The sequence below is a fragment of the Mesitornis unicolor genome, unplaced genomic scaffold, assembly GCF_000695765.1.
Source record: "Mesitornis unicolor isolate BGI_N332 unplaced genomic scaffold, ASM69576v1 scaffold32169, whole genome shotgun sequence".
NCBI classification, from domain to species: Eukaryota; Metazoa; Chordata; class Aves; order Mesitornithiformes; family Mesitornithidae; genus Mesitornis; species Mesitornis unicolor.
The window spans coordinates 11,114-21,666 of record NW_010207087.1 but is presented as its reverse complement, the minus strand read 5'-3'; the positions used below and the strand labels follow the sequence as shown (position 1 = coordinate 21,666).

Sequence of the window (10,553 nt, the reverse complement as noted above, 5' to 3'; positions counted from 1 at the left end):
ATTATTATTAATAATAATAATAATAACAACATTTAAATTATTATTTATGACTGCAGCTAGGGCTGCACGAGGTGCTCTTTGAGCACTTAGGAGAGCGCTGGCTCTGCTCCAGGAAACTCATTATTTCAGGACAGAGGGACGCGCAGAGGCACCGCGTGGTCAAGTGGCAGAAATGCTGACCCAACCGTGCCAGTACGCTTCCCACTGGGCGCCCAGTTTGGTGGGTGACCTTGGAAAAGTCAAATTCCCTCTTCCCATGCTTAGTCCTGTCCCACTCTTTGTCCATCTCAGTTGCCTGGGCTGAAAGATCTTCACCTGTGCCTTTGTTCACATCTTTCTTAAAGTCTCTTTCTGTGCAGAGTCCAAGGAAGTACTTGGGGAAATATTTAGGGGGGGAAAAAGGGAAATTAGAAACTCTATTTTCAGTAGCATTTCTTCAAATACTTTTGTTGAAAAAAAAGAATCAGATGCTTTCTCATTACTGAAAAAGACCAGAAAGGCATGTTTTTCAGTTGAAAAACAGAAAATGCAGGTTTGGGGGGTTTGGTAAGACAGTTGCCACTCATTGACATTTTCTGGGGGAAGTACTTTACTGGTTAAAGAAACATCCATTTTGTCCCGAAAATAAGTTTGAACCTAAAACCCAAGTTGTTCTCCCAGCAGGGGACTGGTGAAATCCGTTCTCCTGACTTTCATATTAAAACTGCTTTTCATTTCTTCCTTTCGTGGTGGTCCCAGCTCACTGTCGTATCCCCAGAGCACCCTTATCCCCTCCAGGCCTCTCCAGTAAAATCCTCGGCTCTTCCAGCAGCTTCTTGCTTTACGCACAAGGAGCAGCAAGTGCGGTCGCTGGTTTGAAGCAAGGCAGGTACTGGTTGACCAGCCCACATCTAAATGCCAGCTGGTCACCTGGCTGCTGCATCTCAAAATAGATAGGGAGCAAGAGGTGTAATTACCTTTCCTTCAGTAGGATATTAACTTAAATGTCTCTCTTCTATCCAGCTGCTGTTTTGTCATGAAAATTGCAGGGATCTTGGGCCTGTGAGACCTCTCCCCATCAGACTGGGTTGTGTCAGGTCAGTTGGTTCAGGAGTTATTGGAGCTGGGGGACTGGCACACAGATGGAAGAACAACACAAGGAGGCTCCCTGCCTTTTAAACACAAAAATACGGCTCAAAAATATGGCAGTTTTGGTGTAACAGTGGGTCCCTAATGTCAGGTGAGGTAGTTGCTGTAACAGTGACCAAGCAGTATCTGTCCTTTGGATATGTAAAGGCTGTCAAACTCCAGGTTGTACAGGGCCTTCAACCTCAAAATCAGGATCCTGTTGTATAGGAACTGCTCGGGAGCCCAGACAGTCGCTAACTTGAGCCGCTTACAGCTGGATGGACAAAGAGTGGGAGAAAGGGAAGAAGAGATTATCTCAGACTTAGACGTAGGAAAAACAAAGGGCAAGATCAGCCACTTACTGAGGAATCCTGTGAGAGCACTGGGAGGAGTCTTGGATGTCCGATGTCCCCATCCAGGGCCCTAAGCAAAGTCCATCTCAGCTCCTTCTCGCTTCATCACCCAGGCAGAAGTCCCCTGTTCCCGGGCATTTCGCTCTGATTCACTGCCCTCAGGAGCTGAGTCAGTCTTACCCATGCTTCTCCTTTGGCAGCTGAGGCCACATGGCACGCTGATGAGGAAACGTTATTTGTTGTTTTGTTTGGGTTCATTATTCATGGGCACTGTGCTGAAAACACCCAGAGCTGCTTTCTGAACAGTCCTGGAGCTGGCGTGCAGGAAGGGACTTACCAAACACTGGTGACCAGGCTGCCTTTCCATGGCCAAGCTCTCTTCCATCTGCTTCCCTTCAGCCTTTGTCACACTTCCCTTCTCTCATGGCTCTGGCTGTGCTCTTTGGCATTATCTGAATAAGAAACAGGCAAATACTTGGAGTGCTCTAGACATGCAATCAAAAATGGTATTTGACCAAGGAGGCACTGACCCAGGCGTGAGGAGAATATAAACCTGAGCCTCTGACTGTTTTGTTTTTTCGGTCACACAGTGTAGCTGAGGATAAGCCACTTGCGGGGTTTCAAACCTGTTTATCCTTCCGTGAAATACGCCTTCACCCTCCTTCAGATAATCTACAACTGTCTGGAAGCCTTTGTCTCATAAGCAAGGCTCTCCCTCTTTAGTGCATGCTCCTGGAAATTCATTTTTCATCTTAGAACAAGGGCAGCCTGTAGCTTTAGGAGCACTTTGAGGATGTTTACAGTGCGACAGAGCTTGAACTGCTCTAGACATTCTCACTCCCGTGCATTAGCATTAAATGGTGGTTTTCTGGGGTTGTGGTTCCATAAACACTTTCTGACAAGGGTACAGACCCTGCATAGAAAACTTAAGCCTAGCAAAAGTAGGATTATTTTCTTAGTTACTCTTCTGAACACCCTGAGAAAACATCTAGGGCTATCCCCTGGAGTGTCCAGAACAGAGGCTGAAGCTCTTGCAGGTTTCTAGGGGTACGTCTTCAGGGTTAGCATTTGCTTAGAGAGCTCTTTATGGTGCCTTGGACTGCAACCAAGATACTCATGGCCCATAGGGAGCAGCTCTACCAGGCAGCCACCCCACCCTGCTGAGCCAGTAAGCGCAGGGCAGAGCCTTTTGACTCCTGTAAATTGCTCTTTGCAATTATGCAGACAACAAAATGAGCTGCAAACATTTCATTGAGACTTAGAGAAGTCCAAAGTCTACTTAGGCTGCTTTCAATTCCTACTGGGTTTTCTACAAAACCTCAAACAGGATTCATATTCCAGCCCTTCTTTCCTCACTTGAAATTTCAGGGGATTCTAATAGCCAAGGATTTGCTGTAAGGCCACCCTGTAGCGCATCTGCCCCATAAAACACCAGCACGCAGGATCACAGGATCACAGAATCACAGAATATTAGGAGTTGAAAGGAACCTTGAAAGATTACCCAGTCCAAGCCCCCTGCCAGAGCAGGATCACCAGACCAGGTCACACAGGAACGCGTTCAAGCAGGTTTTGAATGTCTGCAGAGAAGGAGACTCCACAATGTCTCTGGGCAGCCTGGTCCAGTGCTCTGGCACCCTCACAGTGAAAAAGCTTTTTTCTTATGTTCAGGAGAGGAAATTTATCCCAACTGGTCAAAACCAGAGACATGGAGTGCTTTGGGTTGGAAGAGGCCTTTAGAGGCCGTCTCCTCCAAACCCTGTGCAGTGAGCAGGGACCTCCTCAACTCCAACCTGACCTTGAATGCTTCCAAGGATGGGCCTCCACCACCTCTCTGGGCAGCCTGTGCCAGTGTTCACCACCCTCATTGTAAAAATGTCTTCCTTATATCCAGTGTAAATCTACCCTCCCTTAATATAAAACCATTACCCCTTGTCCTGCCAACCCTCGCCTGGTGTAAATCAACACAACTACAGAGAAGTTCAGGGAGCTGTGCTGTATCAAACCAGAAAATAACCTGGGTTAGAATGTACTTTCCATTCATTAATTCTTTGCCTAGAGCCAAGACAGATCCCCATGGGACACATCAGCTTGGTTTCATCTGCTGCAATCCCATTCAGCTGCACAGGGGAGGAATTCGGATCCTATGTGCCACATTCCCCGCTGATGCAAGCCTCTGCTTTTGTTAAATGAGCTTCTTGGGCTGAACAGTAAGTAACTGAGCTAAACACAGGTGGCATTTTCTGGCCTGTACGCTGCAAGAGGTCAGCAGAGGTAACTGCACCAGTGCTTCCGCAACTTAAAAATCACTTAACTGATCTCAAGGAGTTCATACCAGCAGAGAGCTTGGCCCGTGAGTAGTACACAGAAATACTACCTTCAGCCACGGAGATGGAGAAGTCCATCCCCCACCTGGCTGTCGCCTCAGTAACGCATCTCCAGGAGGATATTTTTTTAAGCCAGTAGATGGAAGCAGGCCTGTTAAGGCCATACCAGGTCAACATATGTCTAAGCATGTGCTGAAGAACTTAATTAGGTCTCCCTGAGAAGAGAGACTCCCAGTGCTATTTAAAGGATCGTTATCCAACTGTGAGATGCCTTGGAGCCTGCTGCTAGGCCTAAGCTTAACAGGGCAAGTCTGTAGTAGTTGGATGGGAGCGAAAAGGCCCCGCTTCATGCTGAGGAGTAATTGCTGAGCAACCCCAGGAGCTGGAAGGTCAGTGCAAGGAGCAGGCATCACAGAATCACACTGAAATCCAGGGTAAGGGACATAATTCATGTCTGGGCTGTAATGTCAGCTTCTACACAGGGTGAGACTGTCTAGATCCCATTATTTTTTTGGTTTCTCTTTCTAGAGATCCAACATCATCTGCAGTGGTTGGTTACTGCTTCTCAGGCAATTCCTGTGAGAGTGAGAAGGGGTGACAGGATGTTGGAGTAATACAAGCCTGGAGTGAGCCACTGCTGGGTGTCTCTAAAACATTGATCCTTAGGTCTTCACGGGAGTCGGGCAGTAGTGTCTGAGGATCAGCTAAACTGGACAGTATGCGAGTGGCTCAGTCATAGTTTTCATGCCAAGGCTCCATCCTAGTTTTCATGTATGAAGCCAAAAATCAGAGACTGTAAACTGAATGCCAATAAGGGAATTAGCTGGGTTCCCCAAAGATGGATGGTTTTGTTACTGTGCCAGGAGGTAGCTCCTTGAGTGGATGGACCTTTGGAAAACTCAGCTGAACAGCCTCTGAATGATAAAGCAGGGTCCCAAGCATATTAAAAGTTGTAGAAGCACTGGCATTCACCAGGGATACTGAGGCTGGATTGCAGAAGAGGGAGAATCACAGCTGTGCTTATCGTGACCCAAGAGTGGTTTTTACATCACGTGGGACCTTGGTCTTCTCCTGGAGCTGTCAGGAGTTGTTCCTGGATGAGTTGTTATGGTAACTGAGCTAATGCCCTGAGATAGATGTTTTCAGGTGGCTCCAGGCCAGAAAATCAACACCAAGAGATTCCAGATAATAGACTTCTGTGAAACTCAGTGCCGGCATCTACTTCGTTTAACCTATTCACCAATGACTTACTGAACTCCATTCTCCAGGCAAGCCTTATATGATGAGAGCAGCTTCAATGAACCTCAGCTCCTAAAAGACTGAGAAGATTCCATGTGCTGTGCCCGAGTCTATGGCAGTAAATTAAATGTGCTTGGGACTTTCTTCCGCATTGAGAGGACAGCTGGCACAGAATGGCCAGTATTTTCATATTCTTACCCTCCAAACTTGTCTGGTCACATCCAGACAGCCCATAAGGAACAGTCCCTGGCCCATGCTAGTTCCTGAAATGCACCTGGACTGGGCCAAAACTGCAGTGCAATACTCCAGGATTGCAACAGAGAGTAGGCCAGGCACTGGTTTATTTATTAGTATGACCTTGTCTGACTGCTGGAGATGACCACATAAGAAAGGAGCCTGAAACCAAGTGCAAAAGCTCTGTCAATGTGCTTGTACCATGTCCAGATCCAGCTGGAGGTGTACTTCCTTAGGAACAGATTATTTCAAATCCTTATTTGAAATAGCTCATGGGTTAAGTAGTGGATTCAGCAGTTCAAAACAATATCCCTCCATTTAAGATCAAACATCAAAATGCAGCCAGCAGATCATCAGCAAGAAGCAGCTGATGCCATACACTCACTATCCAGCGTCGCTGCTCACTACGCTGTGGGAGGCCTCTTTGGCTGGTGCTCCACAACACCGAGCCGGCAAACAGCATCCGGTGGCTCACTGCAGCAGTCAAAATTCGGGAAGCGTGGTGCCAGTTTCAGGAACTCCCACATCATCACCAGACCAGCTGAGCAGCTCCCTGGCTCTGGGGCCCTGCACCACCTCCAGGGCGAGCCAAACAGGTTCTGCCGTGGCGTGGTCCGCAGCGCCAGGACTGATCACGCCTCGGGCGTTTGGGACAGCCTGCTGCATGCCCTTCTGGGTGCTCTTGCATCTGTGCTGGATGGCTGCTCTGTTCGTGTCGAGACTCGCTGGTGGTCTCCTTGCGTTGGGCAATGATGACTTGAACACCATGAGCTGGCCCAAGGCCACCGAGCTGGGGGTTTCTCTTTGCTTGTTCATTCACATTTCAAGTCTTGCTTTGCTTGTTTTACCCACTTGCAAACTGTGTTATTGTAATATGTAGCTCTCTAGGGCAGAAACTGTTTTTCAGCGTGTTCTTTGCTCAGCTCCTACTGCAACAGGATCGCAATCTCAATCAGTGCAGCAGTAATGTGATTAACAAGCTCTGCACAAGGGGGAATTGCGTCCTCAGTGGATGTGATATTCCCAGTTCTGGCCTGCCCGTGTGTTTTCCTAGGGCAAGAGGTCATGTTGACTGAACTCCAGAATGGCTTGCTTGAACTTTTGAACACTAAGGTCCAGATAAATTTTCAGCATTAGCTGGTATGCTGATCCCCTTCCTGCCAAGCTGCAGCCTTAAGTGAATTTTTATGACTAAGTTATAAACCCCAGAAAACACGAGCAAGAAGAGGAAATGCTGACTTGGCCTTTGCTAAATGCCAATTATCTACAAAGGCATTAAGGGGGGGGGGGTTGGATGAAAAATAGGGTCATTTTCATGTTTTCTCTGGTTCAGAGTAAACTGTCCCGTGAGCCCCTTGTAGGAACACGTAGCATACAGAGTGACCATTAATATTTATAGGCACAACACTGAGCTGCAGACCTTGGCAATCAGAGCAACTCCACTTTTGGAATTAATATAGCTCTGCTTGGCTGGCACCTCGGTACAAAAGAGCAAGTAGGAGACACCGAGAGTTTCGGGGAGAATGTAAGAAGCTGATGCTGACCTTTGATGGAGAGGGTCCATAGTTCACTGAGTCAGTGAAGTACTAAAACCAACTCTTAAATCCTCAGGGCTGCTGGCCAAACCCAGCACCACGTTCTCTGTTCCCCTCTGCTCCTGTGCCTCCTAGACAGTCCCAGCACTGCGCAGGCTGCTCTCCTCCTATTCTCCAAGGTTGCATGCTGTTACCCAGCTGATACAGGCCAGCGTATCTCCATGGACACTACTGGAGCAGCACGTAAAAATTGTATTATATTAATCCATAATGTGGATTTATAGTACCTAAAGATCTGGCCAGATAGGCTCACAGTAGTGCTGTATCTCAACTGCAATGCAGCACCTGCCTTCTCCCACTCTGTATTTTCTAATTCCCAGTGGAAGTCAATAGAGAGAGCCTTCCAAAAACCAGCCCTCTGCACGCTGAGGACCGGGCAAGGTGCTGAGTCACAGAGGCTGCGCTCAGCCCAGGACTGAGCAGGGTGATCATTGCCAAGCCACACACAAGAAATATCTGGGGGGGCACGCTATAACGATAGCTCAGTCACTCCCATGAGCTTTTAGAGAAATGTATCCCAAATATCTGGGCATTTATTGCTACCACCACACAAAATACTTTGGGAATGGCTGAGGTGGTCACAACCCAATAATCCCTCATGTCCAAGAACTCAAGGAGAGATGTGGCTTCAGGGAGAGACTGTGGAACCCCACAATGCACCCAGCCCTGGGAAAAGGAGCACGAAATTGGCCAAAGGTGCTTGTTTAGGACGGTTTTGATGGAATCCAAGGAGAAAAATATTAGAAATCCCATTCCCTTTTTTCATGTACTCACAAAAATTTAGCTGAGACTTTGAGCAACAGGCTCTAAATTTTCCAAAATGGCGAGTGATTTTGGGTGGGCACGCTGAACTCGGCACACCGGGGACAGGATCTCCTGGTGATTTTTGCATGGCTGCAGTTACACCCTGCTTTTGCAGCATGTGGGAAGGTGCATAGCACGTTATGGAAATCAGGCATCTGTCAAAAGAGCGTCAATATGTGCGCTCCATCAACCGAGTCCTTTCCAGTCCTTTTTTACTTTCAAAAATTCAGGCTGAACAATTTAGGAAAATAGACACTGGAAACAACAAGAAGTAGAAATGCTCCTGCCATTAAAAACAAGGTGAAAAGGAGGAGCTGAGCCAAGTTAATCAGAAAGCTGAAATGAGATGTTGGAGAAAGGGGCCGTGGGTGACTTGGGGTTTGCAGTTAGCTGAGCGATGTGAAATCTCTGGTGTCTGGCTGAGCTCTGAAAGGAAATGCTTTATTAAATCTTCTTTGTGTGATATTTCAAGCTGCCTCTGGACTGGAAAATAGGACCACTCCAGTATGTGGCACATAATCAGGATCTGGTCTTTAGTGCAGGTTTTTTCTGCAGGAGAAGCTCTGACCAGCATAGACACATAACTCAGAGGTCTCGGGATCGATCCCCAAAATTAGGGTATGGGAAAAATTAGGAAAGACAGCACAGGTGGGATTAAATTCACCTTGCGTCTTAGGTCCATCACCTCAGCTTTAAACCCCACTGAAATTAAGACTTGCTCTGACTGATCTCCTTTGCACTGGCTGTCCTGGAAGTCTCACTGTACGTAACTGCCACAATTTGGACACGTTTTGGGCAGCTGCAGCCTCTTGCCATCTCTGTCCAGCACTCACTGTGATTTGCTGTAAGCTGGCGACTCACAGCTCTTTCCTGTCAAAGCAGGACTGTGCCACCCCCAAATATTTGCAGAAAATATCTACTAAAAAGAATCTCCCTTGCGCTTTTGCACATCTTGTCTCTGTGACAAGCGGGAAAGCAGGACCTGACCAGAGACAGGTCAGACAGCATCAACCAGATTTCCTCCTCCTCTTACCCTCTTATTTCACACCACAGCATGTCTGGAGCTGAAGAGCCTTGAATCTCAGTCTGCCTGCTGGAAATCACAGGGTTGAGTTCCTGATCTGCTTTCTGTAAACCCCACCAGGATAGTGTCCTGAAGGGCTGAGACACGCAGAGCGTTCCCCTTGCTTTGCACTGCCCCCACTGCGAACAAGCTCCTCGCCTACCTTTTATTGCTGACAAGAAGCAGGACAGAGCCATTCTGGATATTGGCTTCTTTCAGAGTCTCGTGCTCCTCAAGCTGCCTGGAGTTGTAATAAAATGTCTTCTTCCAGGAAGTGACGCCCTCCCGCACTAAGTGAGCCCGTAGGTCCATCACCGTGTCTCTGGGCTTGACCGTCAGGGGCATCATCAGGTCCTCGTCAGCCAGGTGCACCTTAATGTGGTACCTCTTCCAGCGAGACAGGCTCCTTCTCAGTGTGTCCATCCTTTCCAGCTCACCAAGGCCAGCGTGGCGGAGAGGAACATCCAGCTGGGAGGTCGGTGAAGCAGGGATGTGGCTCTGAAGAGGCTGGCTGCCGTGAACAACTTTAAATGTCCTGTCAAACCTGTTCCTCCCAGTTGCAGCGCTGCATGCTTCACATTCCAGAAAAGAGCTCACCTGGCTCCAAGAGCCTGCTGGCTGGGAAACGTCTCTGTGAGTCATTTCCACACACCCCTAAATCCCATAATAATTACAACGTCTTCACAAAGTGCTCTTCATTCCAATGGCTCTTAGAGGACTTGAAAGCTGGGTCTCCATAGCCATTAGAAATGTGGGTGCATGTGAGAAATGAATGGGTTTCGTAACCTCGTGTCTCCTGCTCTACAAAGCTGCCAGCAGTGGGGTAGATCAGTTCAACAAAGTAGGCGTTGAGGAACCTCACACCTATTTAACGTGGCCATTTTAATGAAAAAGAGAAAAGTGCTCTGCATATGGAAAAATTCCTCATGAGGGAGAGCCAGAGCACCCTGAAGGAGATGCAGAGCCTGGCCTGTGTGGACACCTCTCATTAGTGCAGTTTCCACCTAGATCTGTGTAGTTATTGTAGGGCTGGGACCCTCCAAAAGGGGTAGGACTCATCCATTGCTCGTCATACCATAAGATATCTAATATTGACTCACATGTGCTCCTCACTGGTTTATCATCTCGATTTCCTTTCAGATCCCTGCCTAATTGAAGGGCTAGTCGTATCCTGCTCCAGCACATGGACAAGGACAACATCACAGGGCTGCAGGCACACCACACAAACAGGCGACAACGCAGGTCCCAGAACACCAAGAGGAACAAGCAATGCTTTGATAAATACATCGGTACCTCTGAAAGGAAGGAAGCGATGCCAGCCACAGGAGCTGGCTGTAATTGAATGATCCTGCCAGGCAGACTGACAGTCACAGGATGATACTTCAGAGCAAACATCATCAAGATAAGGTAGTCTTTTTTTTCTTTTTCTCAAAAAGATCAAGTCACCCTCTTATCTTGTAGGTAATTTCCTGCAGCCCCATATTGCGGAATTAATTCCCTTGTCCGTTCTTCTCAACACAGACCACTATTTTCAGACCAAAGTATTGCAAGATAGCTGACTTCAGAGTCTGCTCTTCACTAAAAAGGGGCTGCTCTTGCCCATTAGATAACAAAACAAACTGTCAGATTTTCAGATATGGCAGCAGTCAGCTTCCATTGAGAATAAGAGAGGTGTCCACCCTCCTACTGAGAAACAAAGAAGTTTCCACCTTGTCTTCACACCTCCCTTCTTTTTCCCTCCCCAGCACATTATGTCTCTGCCAAGAACAGCAGCAAATATCTGCAGTTACACCACAGGCAGTGGAGATTTCTCTGTGCAGTCGAGAAGAACTGA

At 47.7% G+C, this 10,553-nt stretch overlaps 1 long non-coding RNA gene across 1 annotated transcript; it reads right to left on the bottom strand.

Moving 5' to 3' along the window:
• Positions 1-1,490: 1,490 nt before the first annotated feature.
• LOC104546590 lies at positions 1,491-9,189 on the bottom strand. The gene is made up of 2 exons (XR_728184.1): positions 8,883-9,189; positions 1,491-1,912 (listed from the first exon to the last, which is right to left on the bottom strand). It is a non-coding gene; the product is annotated as an uncharacterized LOC104546590 (long non-coding RNA).
• Between the last annotated feature and the right edge of the window lie 1,364 nt (positions 9,190-10,553).